Below are 22826 nucleotides of genomic sequence, written 5' to 3'. Positions count from 1 at the left end.
ACAGATAACGGGAAGGAAGATAGAGGGTGAGGAGAAATGAGGGAGAGCAAATGCATGGACTTAAATTTTGGCTGGGAATGAAAACATTTTAAAGAGGAGAAGCAGTTCGTACATTTTGTAAGTCAATAAAACATAAATAAACCCCTCTCTATCACCATCCCAGGCTAATGGTGTGGGAGGTGGTGGACTCCCCTTCCTTGGAGATTTTTAAGCAGAGGTTTGATGGCTGTCTGTCATGGATGCTTTAGTTAAGATTTTTGCATTGCAGGGGGTTGGACTAGAGGACCCTCGGAGGTCCCTGCCAACTCTATAATTCTATTTACAGGTAGGTAGCCATGTTGGTCTGCCGTAGTCGAAACAAAATAAAAAAATTCCTTCCAGTAGCACCTTAGAGACCAGCTAAGTTTGTCATTGGTATGAGCTTTCCTGTGCATGTATCTGAAGAAGTGTGCATGCACCATAGCTGCCAAGTACCCCGTTTTCCCCAGGAAACCCCCGTTTTTACTTACCTTTTCCCGGGGTCCCCCGTATCACTTCGTCTCCTGTTTTTCTCCGTTATTTTCTCCTGCCGGCGGACATTTTTTTCTTTCTGATTTGCCCTTCTATGGGCACCAAAAATGGCCGCCACCGGCTTCAAAAGTCGCATCTTCGCATGTCCGGAAGTGCGTAGAGGCGACTTCCGGTGTCGGCGGCGGCCATTTTTGGTGCCCATAGATGGGCGGAGCAACACCGGAAGTTGAGTCGACGCACTTCCGGTCATGCGTAGAAGCGACTTTTGAAGCCGGCGGAGGCCATTTTTGGTGCCCATAGAAGGGCAAAGCGACACTGGAAGTTACATCGACGCATCTTCCGGTGTCACACGGCTGCCGGTCCCGGATTCTGCAGTCCGGGACTTGGAAGGTAAGGCATGCACATGAAAGCTCACACCAATGACAAACTTAGTTGGTCTCTAAGGTGCTACTGGAAGGAATTTCTCTATAATTCTATGTTCCCCAACACTCAGGATGGGGAGCAGGCACCTTTTGACGAATCAATTTCCCTCCACCCACAGCCATTCCAGGCCAGAGGACATTGCTTTGACATCCTCCTCAGATTCAGAAGACCCATGTTTGTGAGTCCCTGCACCACACCCTGCACCACACACACACAACTGTAGCAGGTAATCGCTGCAGAATAAGGCCGTGGCCCTTTTGGGGGCACAGCTTCTCACAGAGGGTGGAGGGAACAGCAGGATTCCTTCCATCAGTCTTCAGAAAGCCTTGACGCAGGAGCAACAGCTTCGCTTTCCATTGGTGTGAGAATGCTCCAGCCTGCTTTCTCGCAGTGCTCTGTCCAAGGTCCTGACCAGAACTGGCTGTAGCTGCCTTGGCCCAGCTGGACCAGACATTACTGTGGCTTATCTTCAGTTATGCTGCCCTACCAGTTGGTGGAAGGTGCATTCTACAGAGTTAGACAATGGTCCGTTCTTCCTCAGCACTGTTGACACTGAGTGGCAGTGGCTTTCCACAGTTTTAGACAAGGGGAGTTCCCAGCCCACTTGGAGACTCTAGGGTCTGGAGGCCCATTGGGTTGTCGATATTGCTCTTCAATCCAGAGACTTTAAATATGATGAGAATGCCACCACCTCATCAGCTCAGGCTCACAAAACATTTGACCCCTAGGTCACCACCATGATTTATTCAGTCGAGTCCTCCAGCTGCGAATTGTGGCTTGCCAGTCACTCGGCAACCTTCCAGGAAGTCAGCATAAACAGAAAGACTATTAACCCTCTGGCAAGCCACTTTGCAAGCCTGTTGGGCTGCACCTGCTCAGGAGTAAAAACTTGGGCATGCCTGGTCTATTATGATCATTTACAAGGCCTTGATGGCCAATACTCGGTGAGCAAGGAAGCAAGAAGATGGAGGCAGAGGCTTCTATCTCCAGTGATGTAGAGCGGATGCTAAGGACAAAAGCAACTTAGAGAATTCCCCTTACTGTCTAAGGTGATCACTTCTCAGGAAATCTCCAGAGAGCAAGTGCTTCCTGAGGTCATCCCTGTTTGAAGCTATCCCCCCTCATCCTTTCAAGCCTCCAACCAGCCACTGTACTTTGAGAGCCAGTGTGGTGTAGTGGTTAAGAGCGGTAGACTCATAATCTGGGGAACCGGGTTCGCGTCTCCGCTCCTCCACATGCAGCTGCTGGGTGACCTTGGGCTAGTCACACTTCTCTGAAGTCTCTCAGCCCCACCCACCTCACAGGGTGTCTGTTGTGGGGGAGGAGGGGAAAGGAGATTGTTAGCCGCTTTGAGACTCCTTCGGGTAGTGATAAAGTGGGATATCAAATCCAAACTCTTCTTCTTCTTCTTTGATGACATTGCACACTCAAATAAGTAGATGAAGCTCTGGGCAACCATTATCTGTTAGGTTGCATTGGTCTTATCTACATGGCAGTTTTATACCACTTTACAGCTTCCCCTAAAGGACCTTGGGAATTATAGTTTGCTGAGGAGCAGAGAATGATCTCTTGGACCTGTCCAGGCCTCCCATGCAGGACTGCAATGAAATAACCAAAAGCCACACCCCCATAGCAGGCTCACATTGTGGTTTTCTCTTCCTGGGGAATTCCAGGAAATCCACTTTGAGTGTGTGGCCTCTTGTATATCCTACTGATCCAGAATGAAAGGACTCAGACACGGGGAAGGAACCTTAGCTCAGCGGTAGAGCATCTGCTTTGCATGCAAAAGGTCCCAGGTTCAAACCCCAGCATCTCCAGGGGGAACTGGAAGAGACTCCTGCCTGAAACCACGGAGAACCACTTTCAGTCATTGGGCTGGATTGACCAATGGTCTGACTCAGTATAGGGCAGTTTTCCGTGTTCCTGACTTAGCTTACTGGGGTCCTGAGACAGAGGCAGATTTAGGGTGGCGCTGTGGGTTAAACCACAGAGCCTAGGGCTTGCCAATCAGAAGGTCAGCGGTTCAAATCTCCGCGACAGGGTGAGCTCCCGTTGCCTGGTCCCAGCTCCTGCCAACCTAGCAGTTCGAAAGCACATCAAAGTGCAAGTAGATAAATAGGTACCGCTCTGGCGGGAAGGTAAACGGTGTTTCCGTGTGCTGCTCTGGTTCGCCAGAAGTGGCTTAGTCATGCTGGCCACATGACCCGGAAGCTGTAAGCCGGCTCCCTCGGCCAATAACACGAGATGAGCGCCGCAACCCCAGAGTCGGTCACAACTGGACCTAATGTTCAGGGGTCCCTTTACCTTTTAACTGGGTTGTCTGCCCTGGGCACTGAGCTGAGAGGGCGCTCCACAACAATGACTTAGAACAGAAGATGAGAGGCAGGAGGGGGTGAATTTTAGTGCTGCACAGGGTGCCACTGAAATTTGAAATCCCAAAGCCTGCCATTGCCTGATGCTTCCAAGCCACATCCCAGGTTCCAGGAAGCCAGTAAATTATGCCCTAATTTTGTGAAGTTGCAGCTCCTATCATGGATTCCATCAAACCTGCTTGCTGAGCTCAGTGGCAAGACATGATGAAAGTGAATTGTCTTCTCCTGCTGGAGCCTAGCGCCTTATTTAGTTAAAGTGTTCTCTTCTAGCTTAAGGGGAAAGCCATGTGCATTCAGCAGACACAGTTTTGCTGAGGCCACATTACAGCGCTCCCACAGTGAATGTTATTACAAGGTACATGAGATATCTCTGGAGGTGGCTGCATATGTATGGTACTTAAATCCTAAAGTACCATTGGCTTAATCTGCAGGTAACCCAAGAGGGGCTTTTTGATTTGATGCGAGGCGGGGGGAGCCAAGAAATTCCTCAAAAGCGAGATATTTTTATACTGAATAGCTGCGCTCAGTTTGCCAGCCCCTCTGATTCTCCCGCATACGGCGTGCTAAGTTTTCTTGTCAAAATATTGAGGTGGGGTTTTCTTTTCTGCATAACACCTACATGCCATTTGCGAGCTATTTCAATGGCAGATTAAGCATCAAGAATTACCAGGAAAGTGACTGAACATAGAATAGCAAGTGTTAAAAATAAAACAACACCCTCATTATACAAATATATGTGCCACACACATTTGGAACACTCTGTTCAATTTTAGACACCCCCATCTCAAAAAGAATGCCAAATGTTCACCCCTTCATATTTTCAGGGAGAACATTGTGCTTTCAAGGGAACCAAAAGTGTTCCTGAAATGCCATTGCGTTTTTCCCCAGGGGGGTTGGAATTGTTTGCAACTCCTTATATCTTTTGTTTTGTGGCCTGCTGCTGGTTCAGATGTCATCCCCCCCCCTCCCCAGATCCCAACCAATTAGAGAGCAAAGAATAATCAAATTGTAGAGTTGGAAGGGACCACAAGAGCCATCTAGTCCAAGCCCCCTGCAATGCAGGAATCTTTTACCCAAGGTGTGGCTTGAACCCACAACCCTGAGATCAAGAGACTCATGCTCTACCAACTGAGCTATTTGTGATGGCATCACTGAGGCCAAACATAGCCAAGTTAGTGCTGTGCTTTGTGAACTGGGCACATGGGTGATCCCAACCAGTCAAGGGCAGGTTGCTTCTCTTCTGAGCCAGCCAAGTGCTTTGCAAATTGACTAGGGAGAGGGTCGATTGGAAAGTGCTTTTCTAAGACACAGGGAGAATTGATGCTTTAAAGAAGGTGCTCACTGGCACCATCCTTCATGCTCTCTTAGTACTGAAGTTTCATTTTAGAGAAAATGTGAGTAGAGGGAGACATGAAGCAGGTGCATACAATTTGAATGGTGTAGAAAAGAGGAAAGGGGAAAGTTATTCCTCACCTGTCATCATACCAGAACCAGTGACATTCAAAGAAGCTGAACCATTAGGAGATTCAGAACAGAGACAATAAAACACTTCTCCATGCAGCTCATAGTTAACAATGAGATTTGCTCTCTCAAATGAGGTAGCGGTGGCCACCAAACTTGGGTGGCTTTAAAAAGAGGATTAGGCAAGTTTGTGGGATATCAGGCTATCAATGACTACTTGCCACATGAAGGAGAAGCAGAAGGAGATCTAGGTTCTCTTTCCACTGTGTGTCTCTGAATACCAGCTGCTGAGAATTGCATTTGAAGAGAGTGCTGTTGTGCTCAGCTTGTGGGCTCCTCATGGACACCTGGTTGGCCACTGTAAGAAAAAGGATGCTGGGCTAGATGGGTCTTTGGCCTGATCCAGCAGACTCTTCTTGTGTTCATATGTAAGGTCCTGCTCATCCATTTCATTGGCTGACTCGCGAGTTCGGATGCTGTATGAGAGTGTGAAGTATTTCACCCTTGCAACCTTGGAAATTCTCGCATTCAGCCTATGGGGCAGGGAAGGGCAGATAAGCTGATATTTTCAGTATTGTGAGTTCTGCGCTAGACCCCAAATTTCCTGCATGCATGGAGTAGCATGCTTGGGAGTCAATGGGAGTGTGTGGTGACTCTCCAGTTCAGCTGTTCATTATAGAGCCTCCATGCTTTATCACTTGATAAGCCACTATGGGCAGTCATCGGACAAAGCTGTTTTTTTAATTGAATAATCCGAATCTCCAAGTTTTCAATGCAAAAATTGCCCTCCTTGCTGAGAAAAGAATTGTGAAATCTCTGCCAGCTTTCACTTTTGTGGGCACCTCTCCTCTCCCCTCCCCCTCCACACACCTGCTCCAAGGAATTGTTACCTGACTCTGCTGCTGCCTTGGAACCATTTTATTTTATTTTATTACTTGAAATGAGAGGTGGCCTGAGCTTTTTTTTCAGGTCTGTTGCCATGAGCGGATGCACATGTGCATCCACATTAAAATACTTTCTTTCCAACCCACTTGCTGTGTGCTGACATGCATATAAACATCTGGCTTAAAAGGACACACACAATTTGCAGCTTTTTATTATTATTATTAAAATACTCTTTCTGAAGACTCTTTGTTGTCTGATGTATTACACATAATGAACATTTGGGTTGTTCTTGTACAAATCTACAAGTGACCCCATGTGGTGGGTGGGTGTGGGTGTTTTAAAAGGAGCACAAAATGAATTCTAAAATGCACTGTTCTCACCTCAGCCTGGCTTGGTACAATTGATGGTTTCTCTTTAAAAGGGAACCAGATTCTGCTATGGCTTTGTTTCCTTGTTTCCTCCGTCATTTGAACTCTTCCCTTTCAGGACCAAATGGGATCTCTCTAAGCCCCTCCTGAGAGGCTCCCTACAGCAAGCTAAAGGCATGCTGAATGCTTCTGACTTTGCCAGCAGGATGCTGCAGGCAACTTGTGATTCGTGTGACGTTCCTTCCTCCTCCCAGCTTCTGCCAAATAAAAAATAAAAAACCACAGCCATTAGCTTATTATCTTACTGTCCAAATTATCTTTACTATACTATAGAGCGAGATGAGCGCTGCAACCCCAGAGTCGTCCGTGACTGGACCTAATGGTCAGGGGTACCCTTACCTTTGTTGTTGTTCTTGTTGTTTCGTTGTTTAGTCTGATCGACCATGACGGAAGGGAGTTCAGCTTCCCTCTGCCCACGGAAGCTCAGCTCTTCTGGCCTCCAGTGGCAAAGCAGTTGTTGTTTAGTCATTTAGTCATGTCCGACTCTTCGTGACCCCATGGACCATAGCACGCCAGGCACTCCTGTCTTCCCCTGCCTCCCGCAGTTTGGTCACTCATGTTGGTGGCTTCGAGAACACTGTCCAACCACCTCGTCCTCTGTCGTCCCCTTCTCCTTGTGCCCTCCATCTTTCCCAACATCAGGGTCTTTTCCAGGGAGTCTTCTCTTCTCATGAGGTGGCCAAAGTATTGGAGCCCCAGCTTCAGGATCTGTCCTTCCAGTGAGCACTCAGGGCTGATTTCCTTCAGAATGGATAGGTTTGATCTTCTTTCAGTCCATGGGACTCTCAAGAGTCCCCTCCAGCACCATAATTCAAAGGCATAAATTCTTTGGTGATCAGCCTTCTTTATGGTCCAGTTCTCACTTCCATACATCAGTACTGGGGAAACCATAGCTTTAACTATACGGACCTTTGTTGGCAAGGTGATGTCTCTGCCTTTTAAGATGCTGTCTAGGTTTGTCATTGCTTTTCTCCCAAGAAGCAGGCGTCTTTTAATTTTGTGACTGCTGTCACCATCTGCAGTGATCTCACTGCCTCCATTTCTTCCCCTACCTTTACCTTTACCTTTACCCAAACTTTTAAGAGTCCTTTGTGGTGGGCTCCGTTTTTGACGTTGGGGGACTTCGGTATTTGCTACAGAATGTCCCTGTGGGACTGTCGAGCCGATGCCTTTAGAAAATAAAGAGGATGGACGAGAAGTTCCTTTGTAAAAGACGAGGGCAGGTGATTACTCATTTATTTACTCAGCGCTTTTCCATGTGCATGGTGCTTTATGGCACGGCAACAAAAGGACAGGTCCCTGCCCCGAAGAAGTTCCAATCTAAACCTCAGCACAAGGGAGACAGCAGAGGGAGGCGGGAGGTAAGGATAAACAGGGAAGCAAGACTAAGAACTTGGGTTCGGTCAAGAGCAGGGGGCAAGGACCACAGCCCAATGGTAGAATATCTGCTTTGGATGCAAAAGCTCCCATGTTCAACCCCTGCCATCTCCAGTCAGTGTACTGAACCAAGTGGACAAAAGTTCTGACTTGCCAACAAGGCAGCTTTGGATGCCATTCCTATATTCAGTTACAGGTAGGTAGCCGTGTTGGTCTGAGTCGAAGCAAAATTAAAAAATTCCTTCAGTAGCACCTTAAAGACCAACTAAGCTTTTATTTTGGTATGAGCTTTCATGTGCATGCACACTTCTTCAGATAAACTTGAAACAGAAGAGTCAGACCCTTATGTATATACAGAGGGTGGTGGTGGTGGGTGGGTGGGAATGAACCACCCACCCACATATATTTCTCTATATTCCTATATATTCCTATATTCAGTTACAAATACTTAGGCTTGCTCTTGTCGGATCGTTCCTTAATCATCACCCAGAAACCAAAAATCTGGGTAATTGAGTTGCGGCGGCTTTTATTTTGTTTCATTTTCTCTTTTTGAAATATTTACATTGCACCGTTCAAACTCGCAGTGAGACAGACAAGGCAAGGAGTAACATGTCAATTTTTTTTAAAAAAAACAAACAGGCATACAGTAGAAGAAAAACAAAACCAAATAACAGAAGCAGGTAGGTCGGTTTCATAGTATTCAGCAGTAGGAATTTAGGAGCTGGCCAAATCACAAAGACCAGCTGGAATAAAAGAGTTTTGGTCTGGCATCCAAAGGCTTTGAGGATAAAAGTGCTTGCCTGTTTTGCCTTCTATCTTGGCTCCTACACATGCTATTATTATTATTTATTATTATTATTATTATTAATAATAATAATTTAATTTGTATGCCACCCTTCATCTGAAGATCACAGGGTGTTTCACAACATGAAAATACAAAATGAAAACACAAAAGACATAATAAAATAAAAGCAAAAGCAAAACAAGCCAAAACCTGCCTCCTATGGACAATCTTAGAAGGTCATACAATAAAATTAATTGGTAGCCACTGGAGTCGGGCCAGGATCTGTGTAATATGCTTAAACTGACTTGTCCTGGGGAGCAACCTGAAAAAGTCCACTTTTTCTTTAAAGCAAACTTGGGATCTGGGGGTCAGGATCAGGATCAGGAGAACCCCCAGAACAGCATTGAAGGGGAGGGGAGATTGCCCCATCTGGCAAGCAGAAATTCATGCATGATGGAGCCATCAACAGAGCATGAAGCTGTATTCCACCCCATGTGCTTATGTGTGTGTGCATGCACATTCCTGCCATCTAGGAAAGAGCGTTGTCAGAGGCCACCAGGAAGTGTTAAACCACCCCAAGGGTTTTTTAGTTTTGTTTGTTTTTTGCTTATTTCAGAGTGATTTCGCCTCCTCATTACGCCTTATTGCTTCTGTCTCTTTGGCTCGGCGTGACACACATTTTGTGTCAAGTTTTCACTTCTCATATGACAGGAGGAAGGGCAGACTTAATATTAGGACGACAAGCTGGCACTGCCAAAGGATCCCTCTTAGTCATCGCACCCCATGTCAACAAATCCCATTAGCTAGCTAGCTCCTTAGCTGCCGCTTTGCACGGATGTCCTAAGTTTTAATGACAGACGTGGCAAGACGCAGAGAGATCCATGCAGTAAACCCCATTGGTCTGCGCTGCAGGCCTCTGCATTTTGCTCAGAAGTGTATCCTGTTCCTTCACAGAGCTGGGGGAGAGAACAGGGGGGGGGGGAGAGAGAGAGAAAGGACTTTCTGTATCCCTTTGGCCTTGCTTTCCCTTGCAATTCCTCATAGGTTTCCTTCCAGCTTGTTAATTAAATTAATGATCTACTACTTCACAGGGTTTCTGGGGACAAGCACATGAGGCAATTCCTCTAGAAGACTTTGCAGGCTATGTGCTCACGGGACAGGGCAAGTAATCAAAGCTTCCCATTCTAGGCTGACCTATAAGTTTGTGTAGGGAAGGCTGGATAGCGTCATGGTAGAAAGCATTTGATTTGCATGCAGAAGGTCCCTGGGATCTCCAGGGAGTCTGGGAGAGACTCCTACCTAAAACCCCGATTCCTGTGGTAGTATGCACATTGTATGGGATGCAGGTGCGCTGTGGTCTAAACCACTGAGCCTCTTAGGCTTGCCGATCAGAAGGTCGGCGGTTCGAATCCCCATGAAAGAGTGAGCTCCCATTGCTCTGTCCTGCCAACCTAGCAGAAAGCACACCAGTACAAGTAGATAAATAGGTACCGCTGTGGCAGGAAGGTAAATGGTGTTTCCGTGCACTCTGGTTTCCATCACAGTGTCCCGTTGCACCAGAAGCAGTTTAGTCATGCCGGTCACATGACCTGGAAAGCTGTCTGTGGACAAACGCCAGCTCCCTTCGCCTGAAAGTGAGATGAGCACCACAACGCCATAGTCGACTTCAACTGGACTTAACTGTCCAGGGGTACTTTACCTTTACCTTTACTAGAAGTCATCCTGGAAAACTGCCTGTATTTTCGGGATAGCAATAAGGAACTGCTTGCTCACGAAACACAAGAGTTAATGTATATAATTCTTTGCCACATGATGTCGTAGTGGGTGCTGAGCAAGCACAGATGCTTTTCAAAAGAAATTAGACTTAACCGTCCAGGGGTCCTTGACTTTATTTTTTACTTATACACATTGTGCATTGAAAGCATGTTGAAAGGCCATTTCCCCTCCCCAAGGATCCTGGGAACTGTAGTTTGTCAATGGTGCTGTGAGCCGTTGTTCAATGAGGGGTAAACTACTGTAGAGTGTGTACACAGCCTATGCTACTTTTGAAAAATGGCCAGAGTTTCCTGGTAAAACAAAACCTATGGAACTGCAGGCTCGGTTTGTTTTCATTTTAGTTTCCTCTTCTAAGTGAAATGCAGGAAAAGCAGAAGTATATTGACGCCCGCAGGCACTTTCCACAGCTGACGCTGCCACGGTCACCATCCCTGTCTTTTGCCACTTAAACTTGGGTGCTTTTCATAGCCAAGTTTTAAAAAGTCAAGTGTGAATTGGCCCTCTGGTACATTTATGTGCATCAGGGTGGGGGAGGAATGATGGGCTGTTGCTTCGCTCGCCTTGTTATTTCATCCCAATTTGACTCTCGTACCACCTTCTGTCTTCAATAAAAGGCAAAGATGCAAAGCGTGTCCCTTAATCTCCAAAACAGCAGCTCACCGCTGAGAAAATGATATAGATGCAACTTCCAGCTTCATACACTTTCTTTTCCATTTATATGCAAATGCCGACCTTTCACCCAGGCTGTCTCAAAGAAGTATTTCCTTAAAAATGCAAATGGCATGTTTCAGGCAGTGGCTCTGGCTGAGCCTTTCTCATGGTATTATTACTATTATTATTTCTCACAACCTTGCCGGCGCTGGGGGAAAAACAAACAACTGCTGAACTGCACCCTGGTAGTTCCTTTACTTTTGCATCCTAGATCCAAAGCTGCCCAATGAGGAGCAGAGGGGACTGTAGAGGAGATGCAGGGGCACAGTGAACTTGGGGATCAGTTAACAGTTGTACAGACTGGTGAAAACCCAGCATGAAAGTGGCAAGTCAGCTCTCAAGTGCTTCAGGAAATACTCAGTGCATGTAATTGTGAGATGTGTGCAGTGAATTTCCGAATCACCCATATTTTTATTGTTGTTGTTGTTTAGTCGTTTAGTCGTATCCGACTCTTCGTGACCCCATGGACCATAGCACGCCAGGCACTCCTGTCTTCCACTGCCTCCCGCAGTTTGGTCAAACTCATGTTCGTAGCTTCGAGAACACTGTCCAACCATCTCGTCCTCTGTCGTCCCCTTCTCCTAGCGCCCTCAATCTTTCCCAACATCAGGGTCTTTTCCAGGGAGTCTTCTCTTCTCATGAGGTGGCCAAAGTATTGGAGCCTCAGCTTCACGATCTGTCCTTCCAGTGAGCACTCAGGGCTGATTCCCTTAAGAATGGATAGGTTTGATCTTCTTGCAGTCCATGGGACTCTCAAGAGTCTCCTCCAGCACCATAATTCAAAAGCAACAATTCTTCGGCGATCAGCCTTCTATATGGTCCAGCTCTCACTTCCATACATCACTACTGGGAAATCCATAGCTTTGACTATACGGACCTTTGTAGGCAAGGTGATGTCTCTGCTTTTTAAGATGCTGTCTAGGTTTGTCATTTTTATTAGTTCTTAATAAAAGCCGCACTCTGGGCGGCTTCCAACCGAATATTAAAAACAATACAGCATCAAACATTAAAAACCTCCCTAAACAGGGCCGCCTTCAGTTGTCTTTTAAAAGTAAAATAGTTGCTTATTGCCTCGACATCTGCTGGGAGGGTGTTCCACAAGGCGGGTGCCACTACCGAGAAGGCCCTCTGTCTGGTTCCCTGTAACCTCACTTCTCGCAATGAGGGAACTGCCAGAAGGCCCTCGGCGCTGGAACTCAGTGTCCGGGCTGAATGATGGGGATGGAGACGCTCCTTCATGTATACAGGTCCGAGGCCGTTTAGGACTTTAAAGGTCAGCACCAACACTTTGAGTTGTGCTCGGAAACATACTGGGAGCCAGTGTAGATTTCTCAGGACCGGTGTTATGTGGTCTCGGCGGCAGTCACCAGTCTAGCTGACGCATTCTGGATTAGTTGCAGTTTCCGGGTCGCCTTCAAAGGTAGCCCCACGTGGAGTGCATTGCAGTAGTCCAAGTGGGAGATAACCAGAGCATGCAGCACTCTGGTGAGACAGTCTGCGGGCAGGTAGGGTCTCAGCCTGCGTACATTATTTAAATGAATTGAATTTTTGTTGTTATTATTATATTGTCTGTCAGTCACCATCAGCAGCAACAGTGCCTGTTTTCATTTGTGTGTATGTGTGCGTGTGTATCTTAACAGCAGAAGATATAGGGCAGATCCCAATGCCTGAGTTAACTTTTGCTGGAATAGAGTCTGATGGCATCCACCCATAAGTCCTCAAACAATTCAGATGCAATTCAGACTACGATCTACTCACAGACTTAAAAACTGGCAGTGATCTACCCCCTTTTTGGGGGTTCAGTTCAAAAGTTGTTGAGCTTTTTTTAGGAAGGAGGAAGGCCCATTTTGGGGGGTTTCAGGCCAAAGTTGTTGAGTTTTTTCAGGGAGGAGGTAAGCTTTTGAGCTTTTTTTAGGGGAGCCACAGTTGTTCAGCTTCTTTGAGGGGAGCCAATGATCTACCAGTGATCTACTGCAGCTGTCCAGTGATCTACCGGTAGATCACGATATAGCTGTTGGACATGCCTGATATAGAAGCATGGCTTCTGCAATGTCAAGTCCTGTTTCATAGACATAGGAGTTATTTGATATTGTCAACAAGCATATAGGTAGAAGTGATCCAGTTGACATGGTGTACTTGGACTTTCAAAACCTTTCAACAATGTACCTCACTAAAGGTTTCTGTGTGAGCTTAGCAGTCATATATATTCTTGTAGAAAGACGTGAGACAATCTCTGCCTGCAGACTCACAGTAGAATGGGCAAGATAGGAAGAGGCTGCTGGATCAGGCCAATGACCCATCTAGTCCAGCATCCTTTTCTCACAGTGGCCAACCAAATGCTTGTGGGAAAGCCCATAAGCAAGACCCGAGCACAGGAACAATCTCCCTGCCTGCCGTTTCCAACAACTGGTATCACAAGGCATGCTGCCTCCAACAGTTGAAGTAGAATATAGACGTTATAGCCAGTAGCCATTGATAACTAATACCAGAGTGGGGAGGGGAGTTATAGCCGAGAGGCATGCTGGAAGATTGGGGAAGTGTGAGAGCTAGCAGATAAGGAGGTTCTAATTTGCACATTAGTCTGGGTGGTGTGGCTCAGCTCACCCCATTTCAGAATTTGTAGCCAGCAAATTGCTCAAACACCCCTATTGAACACGCTCCCCCCCCCTTCCTTTTTAAATGTCAGCCAACTGGAATAAACTTGTTGCCTCCTAGAAAAATATCCAAATGAACATGTTTGCAGTATTATTCTACCAAAGGCGAGTCTGTAGCCTTGCAGGACCCAGTGGGAAGTCACAGCTGATGTTAAAAGAGCAGTGGAGAGCAATGAAATGGGCTCTCCACACACACACACACACACACACACACACACACACACACACACACACCTGGCTGTGCCCTGGTGGAAGACCTTGCACTTGTCTTTCCAGCCACCCTCCCTCTCCTTTGCCCCATGCCAGCAGATTTGAACCAGATTACGTTCAGCTGTCAGCGGAAAACACCTCGGAGGCATGTTTCTGCTGAGCTGGGAACATCCGTTCTACAGCGAAACCAGCACAAGATCTGACCCTCCTGAATCAGCAGCTTCTTCCCCCACCATCCCCCACACTTACCCCACCCTCTTTTGATTGGGAATGAGAAGCAAATTTCAGAAAACACTTGCCCTGTGTTCTCAAAGGGGTGATTTGACTGTTGGAAAAACCATACAAGGAGGGGAATGGTCTCTTGTGTGTTTTGCACCTATAGCCGGAGCTGCATTTATTTCCTATTTTTAAAATAAAGGTAAACTGTGCCTGTATAAATTATGCATACACACAGTTTGCATATTTATTCTGGTTTTTCCTAGGCATAGAAGGGCACTGAACTCACTCACTCCTGTCACTGGAAATCAGATTCAGACAGTGGCCCCCACACACTGAAGCATATCTTCAGAGGCATAAGAACTAGAAATCTGTGAAGGGAGGAAGGGAGGAAGGGAGGAAGGGAGGAAGGGAGGGAGGGAGGAAGGAAGGAAGGAAGGAAGGAAGGAAGGAAGGAAGGAAGGAAGGAAGGAAGGAAATCTGAGAACACATTAGCACACTTTGCAGTTCTATTGCATCCTTGTGGAACTGCAATGGATAGACTATTGCCTGGTACCTCTGGTAATTGCCTGAGACCTCTGGGTATAGGGCGGTATATACCGTATTGGCCCGAATATAAGCTGCACCCAAACATAAGCCACACCTTTAAAATTCAGGGGGGGGAGAGAGAGAGAGAAAGAATACCTGAATATAAGAGGCTCCCTTAAAATTCCTCAGGCACTCACACCTGTTCCGTTTTACCATATGTCTGTTTCAGCAGCAATATTGTATAAGCCAATTTTTGTAAGGTCGTGATCTTAAACCGTACTTTAACTTTTCACTATCAGAATTTGGGGGGAAAGTGAGGCTTATATTCAAGACAATATAGTAAATTCAATAAATAATAGTAATGGCCAGTAACCACAATAAATATTCATAAAATGCACTGCTTTTGCTATTTAACCTTGTATACATCAGGTCTTTTGACCTGGTCATGACTCCCTCCCATTGAAATCTCTGATCTCTTTTCACCTTACCTGGCAGAGAAGGAAAAAAATCACACCCATAGAAATGTTTTCTGGCACAAGGGGAAAGGGGTAATTCATCCCTATGTACCACACACAGAGGATCAGGGAGCGTATTCCTACTGTTTCCTTTGTACAAGCTATGGGACTCTTACATAATACATTTAAGGCACTCTTATAGCACTTTAATAGCCATGGAGAATCCTGGGAACTGTAGTTTGCTGAGCATGCTGTAGCTCTGTGAGGTCAGCACCCTTTTTAATTAAAAAAACACCCTACAGTTCCCAGCATCATCCATGACTGTTAAAAGTGGTATAAGAGTGTGTTAAATTACAGGTAGGTAGCCATGTTGGTCTGCCGTAGTCGAAACAAAATAAGTGACTTCTGTTTCAGTGTATCTGAAGAAGTGTGCATGCACACAAAAGCTCATACCAATGACAAACTTAGTTGGTCTCTAAGGCGCTACTGGAAGGAATTTTTTTATAGTGTGTTAAATGTATGTGCTCCTGTGAAGTTTTGCAGAATGGTCGGTTTCAGGACCTTGGATAGCTCTAAACAGATTCCCTTGGCTTAAAAGTTTCAGTGTCTGTTTTTTGTTTATTACAGTTTTATTCCATTTTCTTTTTCAATTATTACAAACATCACATATCTATAACATTCGTATTACATTCCCTCTTCCTACCCCTCCTGGGCTTCCCCCAACTTCCACTTCTGATTTATTTCCCCCTATTACACGCTGCTGTTTCAAAAAGAATACACTATATTATTTCTTTGTTTTCTACATATTTTTGATGATAAACGTGTGAGTGTTTATTTAAATCCTGCCATCAATAGTCTCCCTTTGTTTCTGCAAGTATACTATAAATGGCTTAAAAGTTTCACATTCAGTCTGGGGCAAATTCAGACCGAAAGCACTTATTCATGCAGCGAAATTGTCAACCATGGAACTCCCTCTCACAGGGGGCAGCAACGGCCCCAATTCTGATGGCTTTAAAAGAGGACTGGGCAAATTCATGGAGGAGGAGAGGGCTATTGATGGCTACTCGCCACGATGGTTTTTCTCTACCTCCACGGTTGGAGGTGGCAATGCTTGTGGTCTCCCACAGTCATCTGGTTGGCCACTGTGAGAACAGGATGCTGAACTAGATGGGTCATTGGCCTGATCCAGCAGCCTCTTCCTATCTTCTTATTAAAATCAGCGAGACTTACTTTTGAGTCGATAGGCATAGGCGTTGCATTGTCTGACACAGCATTGCCCAATCTCTTGGAAATTCAACTGGGGGGGGGCATTTTAGTCTCATGTGAATAGTACTATGGCAGATAATACAATGATGATGATGATGTGATATTGTAACCCTTTGATGCATATATAATTGACATCTTTTTTCACATATTTCATAGGGTATCTTTTCTGCCTGTGTGTGAGCTTTTCTTTCCTGTAGTGGAAAGCTGCCGTGCTTAATTGCCCTTTGTTTGTTTAATCTTTTTTCTCCTCTCCTTCAGAAAAAAAGCCCCGCATCTATAGTTTCTTCCATCCCATGTGAATATTATTTACTTAAGCAAAGCAGTGAACGATGCCTGGAAAATTCAGCTCTTGAAGCGTGCATTTAATTTAAACCCTAACACAGAATGTTAAACTGTGTATTGCACCACTAATGGCTAATCATTAAAACCTATTAATTGAGGTTTAACAGCTGTGTAATAGAGATACACGATGCTCACTCCCTCAGTAAATATGATGTAATATCTGACTGGGGGAAAAATGATGCCAAGCGGAGGGTGGGGGGGCAGATTCATTGCTGAAAACTAACGGCATAGCTATCCTAATGGGGGGGGGTCCATTTCACTGCTTTTCTCGTTTTCTCCATTCCTTTAAACAAATTGTATTTTAAAATTTGAATATTGCTTCTGAAAAATAATAACAAGGACCCATCACCATCCCAACGGACTTCCAACCTGCTCCGCGACACAATCTGAAATTTCTCATCCTTACCTTCAAATCTCTCCATGGACTTGCCCCTGCTCACCTTTCCAACCTGTAGCTCAGTCCTGGAGTACATGTTTTGCATGCAAAAAGGTTCCTGGAGGACAAGGAGATAAGCAGTGCTGCGTCTAAACTGGGCCTCCCAATTTCTCGCAAGTTTTATTCCACTACCAAATAAGCTTGCATCGGAAGTTGCCTGGTTTGGAATCAGACCCATTGGTCTGTCTGGGTCAGTATTCCCCACACTGGCTGGCAGCAGCTCCCCAAGGTTTCAGGCCAGAGTCTCTTCCAGCCCTTCCTGGAGATGCCGGGGATTGAACCTGGGACCTTCTGTATGCAAAGCAGCTGCTCAGCCTCTGAGCTACGGTCCTTCCATTTTTCAGACTCGTTCTCACATTTTTGTGGGTGCAAAGTTTGGTGCTTCCCTTAGCCCTGTAAGCTGGACAAGGTATGCATGTCTTTCTTTCCAACAAACATTTCGCTACCACTCTGTAGCTTTATCCTGGCTGCTTGTGTTTCCTGATCTCCTTCCCATGGGCAGAGTTAACCTTGCAGTGGGTTGCCCTGGGCTTGCACTGAAGTGTGGACACCCAGGAAGGCTGCAGAGTGCAGGCCCCTGGTAACGAGGTTTCCACCATGAAAGAAAAGGGACTCACAAGCCACCCTCCACCACCTCAAAGTCAGGCAAGCCCTACACCCCACCCCATGAGAATTTCACCAAAATTCTATCTCTCCTTTGTTAATTTTCAAGTGAGATTCCTGTTCTCATTAACCAATGGAGAATGAACTAAAATTCTGGATGTCTGCAAAAAGAGAAGAGGAGGTTGTTCAGTGAGGTTCAACTGCAGTGCAGAACTCCAATCAAAGGAGTCCAGACATGCATAATCGAAACACACAACGTTTGCAACATCAAGGGGTGCCTTACACACAGAAGCTTTCTTTCAATGGGCTCAGTTCACACATTCTCTGGGAAGTACTGAGTGCACCAAGATGATTGACAAATCCCTGTCCGTCAGCTGGTGAGCAACCAAGTGATGGCTTCCCTGCAGTTATCCCAGAACTTTTGCGTGTCCTCCCAACAATGTGCTTTTCAGTGGATGTAATTAGCTGCCAGCAAGAGAGAAATCAAGCATGTGTGAATCAAATCATTGTGTGAATGAAATATCAAGTGGTGTGTGTGTGTGTGTTTATCAGCCTTGGGCTTTTAGGTAGAAGCCTTGGGACTTTCTGTACTCTGTAGCCTTGACTTAATGGGGAAACTGAATTTTGCCGATCCGTGTTCTCAAGGTAGCTACATCCTTCCCGGTTGAGAATCCTCTGCCTGGCAGTGAAGGGCAGTTGCTTTCCTTTGCTTGTGACCTCTTTGTCAACATTTAATATGTCTTGCTATAAATCTGCACATTGGAAGGACAAATTAATACCTTGAAGGTTGTTGCTGCTGTTTCTTTCTAAGTTGTCACGATCAGGGCAAAGCAAGTTACAGGGATGTCCCTGTGAATCATGATGCCCCTAAGCCCTCTTCACAGCTTAGGGTCCCCCCAGCTATCCTTTTTTATTGTGCATTTGTCATGATTTGTGAGAATGATGGTATCAGGGCTGTTATATGTGATTCCAGACTGCTCGTACCTGTAAAACCTTCGGGGAAAGACATCTTGCTTCCTTTGCAGTCAGTGCACACCTCTGGAATCTGCAGGTAGAGCTGGTGTTGTCCCCCACCTGGATCGCTGGAGAGCCACTTCCAGTCAGATTAGATCAGGGGTCGGCAACCTAAGGCCCATGGGCCACAAGCAGCCCACAGGGGTCGTTTAACCGGCCAGAAATCGGGTCTGTGCAGATGCAGATGTCGGAAATCGCGGGCACATTTGGGCACATGGACGATCTGGCCCACAGAGGGATCTCCGCTAGAGTGAACCGGCCCAGGCGAGGTAAACCTTGCCAACCTCTGAATTAGATAATACTGAGATATATGGATCAATGTTCTCACTTGGTATAGCGTCCTATGCTACCCTGGTCCTATGTCCTCAGCTATCCTGTCCCCTACCTGCACCCCACCCGTGTGAACTCTGATGAACCTCCATTGACTATCCTCTGAACTAAGCCTCTCAGAGGAAGCATCACTAAGGTGGCGCCAGAGGCCTCCCTAAGCTGCCTTCGTTGCTGACGCTGTCTCTTTCTCTTAAATCCTTAGAAAATGAGTTCCGAGGCAAACTGCTGAGTCAAAGGTGGACCCGTGGAGAAAAGATCAGCAGTTGCGAGACAGCCAAAGGCCTCCACAGCAAGCACATCAAGGTGAGGTCCTCCTTAGAGGGCAGCATCAGTAAACTCACAAAGCCAAGATACTAACACCCTGGTCCTGCTGTGCATTAATTACCAGGAGCTGGGGTGATGAGCTCCAGCTGACAATGGGGGCGGGGTTTTCCCGGAAATAAGACATTCATTGAAGCGTTTCTTCCACCAAACGGTGCTCAAAGAAGTGAAATATGGTTTTTAAAAATACAATAAAATGCAATGATTCAGGAATAAGATGGGTCTACCAGTGACTATGAACCAGGAGTGGGGAAGCTTCGAGGTTCCAGAGACAGCTCACTAGTTGTTTTCAAAATACGATGCTGGACTCGGTCTGATTCTACAGGTAATTGGTGATGCTCACACACAATAAACACTGCATTGTCACTCTGGCTTGAACTTTTCAACAGTCCAGAGAGGAAGTTGCAATCCCCAGTGCATTGACCTGGGACCAAGTCCCAATGAACTCCAAAGGGCTGGCCTCTGAATTACCAGGTGCATTATTGCCCTGTCAATAAGGCTCCTCCTCAACCCAGACTAAACTTGCCTCACTTTGATACTGGTGTCCATTCTTCCTCTGCTTACCTGCCCCATGAACTGAATAGCCCTTGCCAGTCTTTTTTGTGGGGGGGGGGGTGTTGCATGAATTCACACACTTAAATAAATATATTGATTTAAAGGAAAGCAATGAAAATATTGCACAACTACAACTGTTACTTAGTTTTGATTGTTGAAGGAGAAATAAAATCAAGGGACCCTGTATCTCCCCCCCCCCAAAAAAACCCGGGGAACAAAAAGCAGAGGGATGAATATTTTGAGCAGGAAGAGAAGGTGTTCAGCAGCACCTCCCCTCTTACCATTCCTCCACTCCCAATTACAGCCTCTAAGGGCTCATCCACACTTATGATTGCCTAGAAGCCTAGAAGCCACAGGCCCAAGCAGTCTTCCGCTTGACCCATACTTTCTGGGCATGGGTCCAAGTGGTTTCCCCCTTGCCCCACTTCTTTCCAAGGGAAAACCCATTCTTTAGCAACAGATTGGAACAAATGGCATTCCAGAGAAACTCCAAATTGCCTGCTTGCTCTGACTGAGCAGTAAAGAGTGCTAAAAAGGGGGAAGAGCAGTAGGGGAAGAGGAATTGTGGGTAACCCTTAAGGCTGGTTATCATGAGAGAGAGAGAGAGAGAGAGAGAGAGAGAGAGAGAGAGAGAGAGAGAGAGAGAGAGAGAGAGAGAGAGAGAGAGAGGTTGCTTCCAGGCAACCTATTTATTGCACATTGGTCCTGATTTGCTTGCACAAAGTTTGCCTGGAAGGTAATATGATGCCCATTCTTTGTTGAGCATCCATTCTGATTGGTTAGCTGGATGCTTATACAATATTGCATCTAGCAATTGTGATCCCACAGTTTCCAATGCATTTTCCTGTCACTTTCCTTTCTGCAAACAGTCAGGGGGGGTTTCCTTTTCTTTTTGGAATCGGGTCTGCTGTGCAAGGATTTTGAATCCGCTTTAATTGTGCACCCTAAATTTGCTGGGTCCCCCTAAATTTGGGACCCAGGTGGCACTGTGGGTTAAACCACAGAGTCTAGGGCTTGTTGATCAGAAGGTTGACGGTTCGAATCCCTGCGACGGGGTGAGCTCCTGTTGTTCGGTCCCAGCTCCTGCCCACCTAGCAGTTCGAAAGCACACCAAAGTGCAAGTAGATAAATAGGGACCGCTCCGGAGGGAAGGTAAACGGTGTTTCCGTGTGCTGCTCTGGTTCGCCAAAAGCAACTTTGTCATGCTGGCCACATGACCCAGAAGCTGTCTGCGGACAAACGCCGGCTCCTTCAGCCTATAGAGCGAGATGAGCGCCGCAACCCCAGAGTCGGACACGACTGGACCTGATGGTCAGGGGCCCCTTTACCTTTACCTTTAAATTTGCTGATATGCAGTTGAATCCCACCAGCAAAAGAAAGTAAGTGCCCTGGCTCTGGCTCGCCCCACCACCACGTTTCATCTTACTTGGCCCTAACATTGCTTGAGGCCCTGCAGTTACGCTTGGCTCGGGGAGACTGTTTGCAAACTCCCTAAGGCCATAACCAAAGGTAATTTGCTTCCAAAATAGGTTTATTCACCAGTAAAAAGAGAGATAATAAATATCAGCAAGACAAACCCACGAGCTAAAGAACTAACATAAAAGGTCTAAGATACAGACTTGTCAGAAAGAGACTCCTGACAGGCCAGGTGAAAGGCGAAGTCTTTTGGAAGAGCTAAATGAATTCCTTCATTCATTCATTAGCAAAGCAACCCTAATTAGAAGTCTTGGTGAAAGGAAAGCAAGTTTTAAAAAGAGAGTGGGTGTTGTTGTGTTAACACAGGAGGGTATTTAAGGAAAGCGACCCAGCTGCAACTTTTTGAAAAGGAGGAAAGGGGAAAGGCGGAACTGTCAAAAGTTCAGGCTAAAGTCTCTTGCCAGAAGATTACGAGGCTTTTATGAAGGGATACTTCCGGCCTTATCTTGGTCCTACTGAAACACGGAGCCCTGTGTCCCCCTGGTAACAAGGCATCATCTTGTGGTACAGTTAAAACAGGCTCAGTGCAAGACAGCTGAGCCAGCCTGTATCTAAAGACCTGCTGCCAGTTACAGAGCAGAAACCAAACAGGGTGGTTGTTCAGCCTGCCAGAATCTAAACCCTGAAAGGTCTCCTGTTACTTTAAGAGCTGCTGAGGAAGGCGACGCGTGGGCAGGTGTGGCTTTTGCTCCTCACAGGGCTTCATTGACAGGAGAAGTTGCACCTGGTGGGGTTTTCGCTCCCTTCTTGTGCAGCTCTTAAAGGTACAGAGGCTTCTGGGGGCCTAAGTTTCCGTAGAGCTCTCGTTGGGACATTTAGGTTGGTTTATCAACCTAAATGATGATGATGATGTCTAGTCACCAATAGTGGGCCCAATGGTGAAGAAGGCTATTTCTGCATGTGCTGTAGAGGGACGTGAGGGGCAGATGGGGCTCGTCAACCTGGGGAAGCTAGCCTATCTAGGAGAAAGAAAACTCTGGTCCTAAACCTGCACTTAGGGTTGCCAGACTTCCAAGCAAAGGGTCTGCTGGTTTCTCTTTAAGGTTTCCAGACTCAAAGGAGAGCAGGGCAATTAAAGGCACAGAAGTCCTGTCCTCTATTGAGTCTGGCAACCCTACATCCACTGCCTTCTGGGACATATTTGGGAGAAGAAAAGACCAAGGAGTAGACCTTGCACAAATCCGGATGGTTGGATGGTGCCTTGCAACCTCCTTCTAGCAACTCCAGCAGCCAAGCTGGTGTCCGATGACTTCCTCTGCTTTCCTTTGGACCACATCAGAGAGGCAGAGAGGGGGGTCTTGTCATCTGGACAGCCCAGGACCACCTCGCACACTGCCCAGGCTTGCACCGTGCTCTTAACATGGTGGTTTGGCTTCCCTCCCAGAGGCACACGCTGTTGCCTCTTGAGACAGACAGATGCCAATAAAAGAACAAGGCTGATCCCTGAATCATCCTGCCAAGTGATGAGGAGAGTTTTGCCACACATATTCCGCCTCCACTGTTGGAGGTAATATGTATTTGAATGCCAGTTGCCAGGAATCACAACTGGGGAGAGGACTGCTGTTGCATCCAGGTCCTGTTTGTGGGCCTCTCATGAACATCTGGTTGCTCACTGTGAGAACAGGATGCAGGACTAGATGAGCCTTGATCCAGCAGGGCTTCTCTTATATTCTTTTGGGCATAAAACTTCATA

The 22826-nt window shown here is 46.4% G+C and overlaps 1 protein-coding gene across 1 annotated transcript in view; it reads left to right on the top strand.

The window, feature by feature from the left end:
* MYT1 (myelin transcription factor 1) overlaps positions 1-22826 on the top strand; it is a 145101-nt gene that overhangs the window by 27373 nt on the left and 94902 nt on the right. Inside the window, exon 2 of the mRNA XM_035122648.2 lies at positions 18984-19084. The gene's annotated coding sequence lies outside the window, so the exon portion shown is untranslated. The remainder of the gene's footprint in view (positions 1-18983; positions 19085-22826) is intronic.

Source organism: Zootoca vivipara, chromosome 7 (genome assembly GCF_963506605.1).
Source record: "Zootoca vivipara chromosome 7, rZooViv1.1, whole genome shotgun sequence".
In the NCBI taxonomy this organism is placed as follows: Eukaryota; Metazoa; Chordata; class Lepidosauria; order Squamata; family Lacertidae; genus Zootoca; species Zootoca vivipara.
This window is presented reverse-complemented; position numbering and strand designations above follow the sequence as displayed.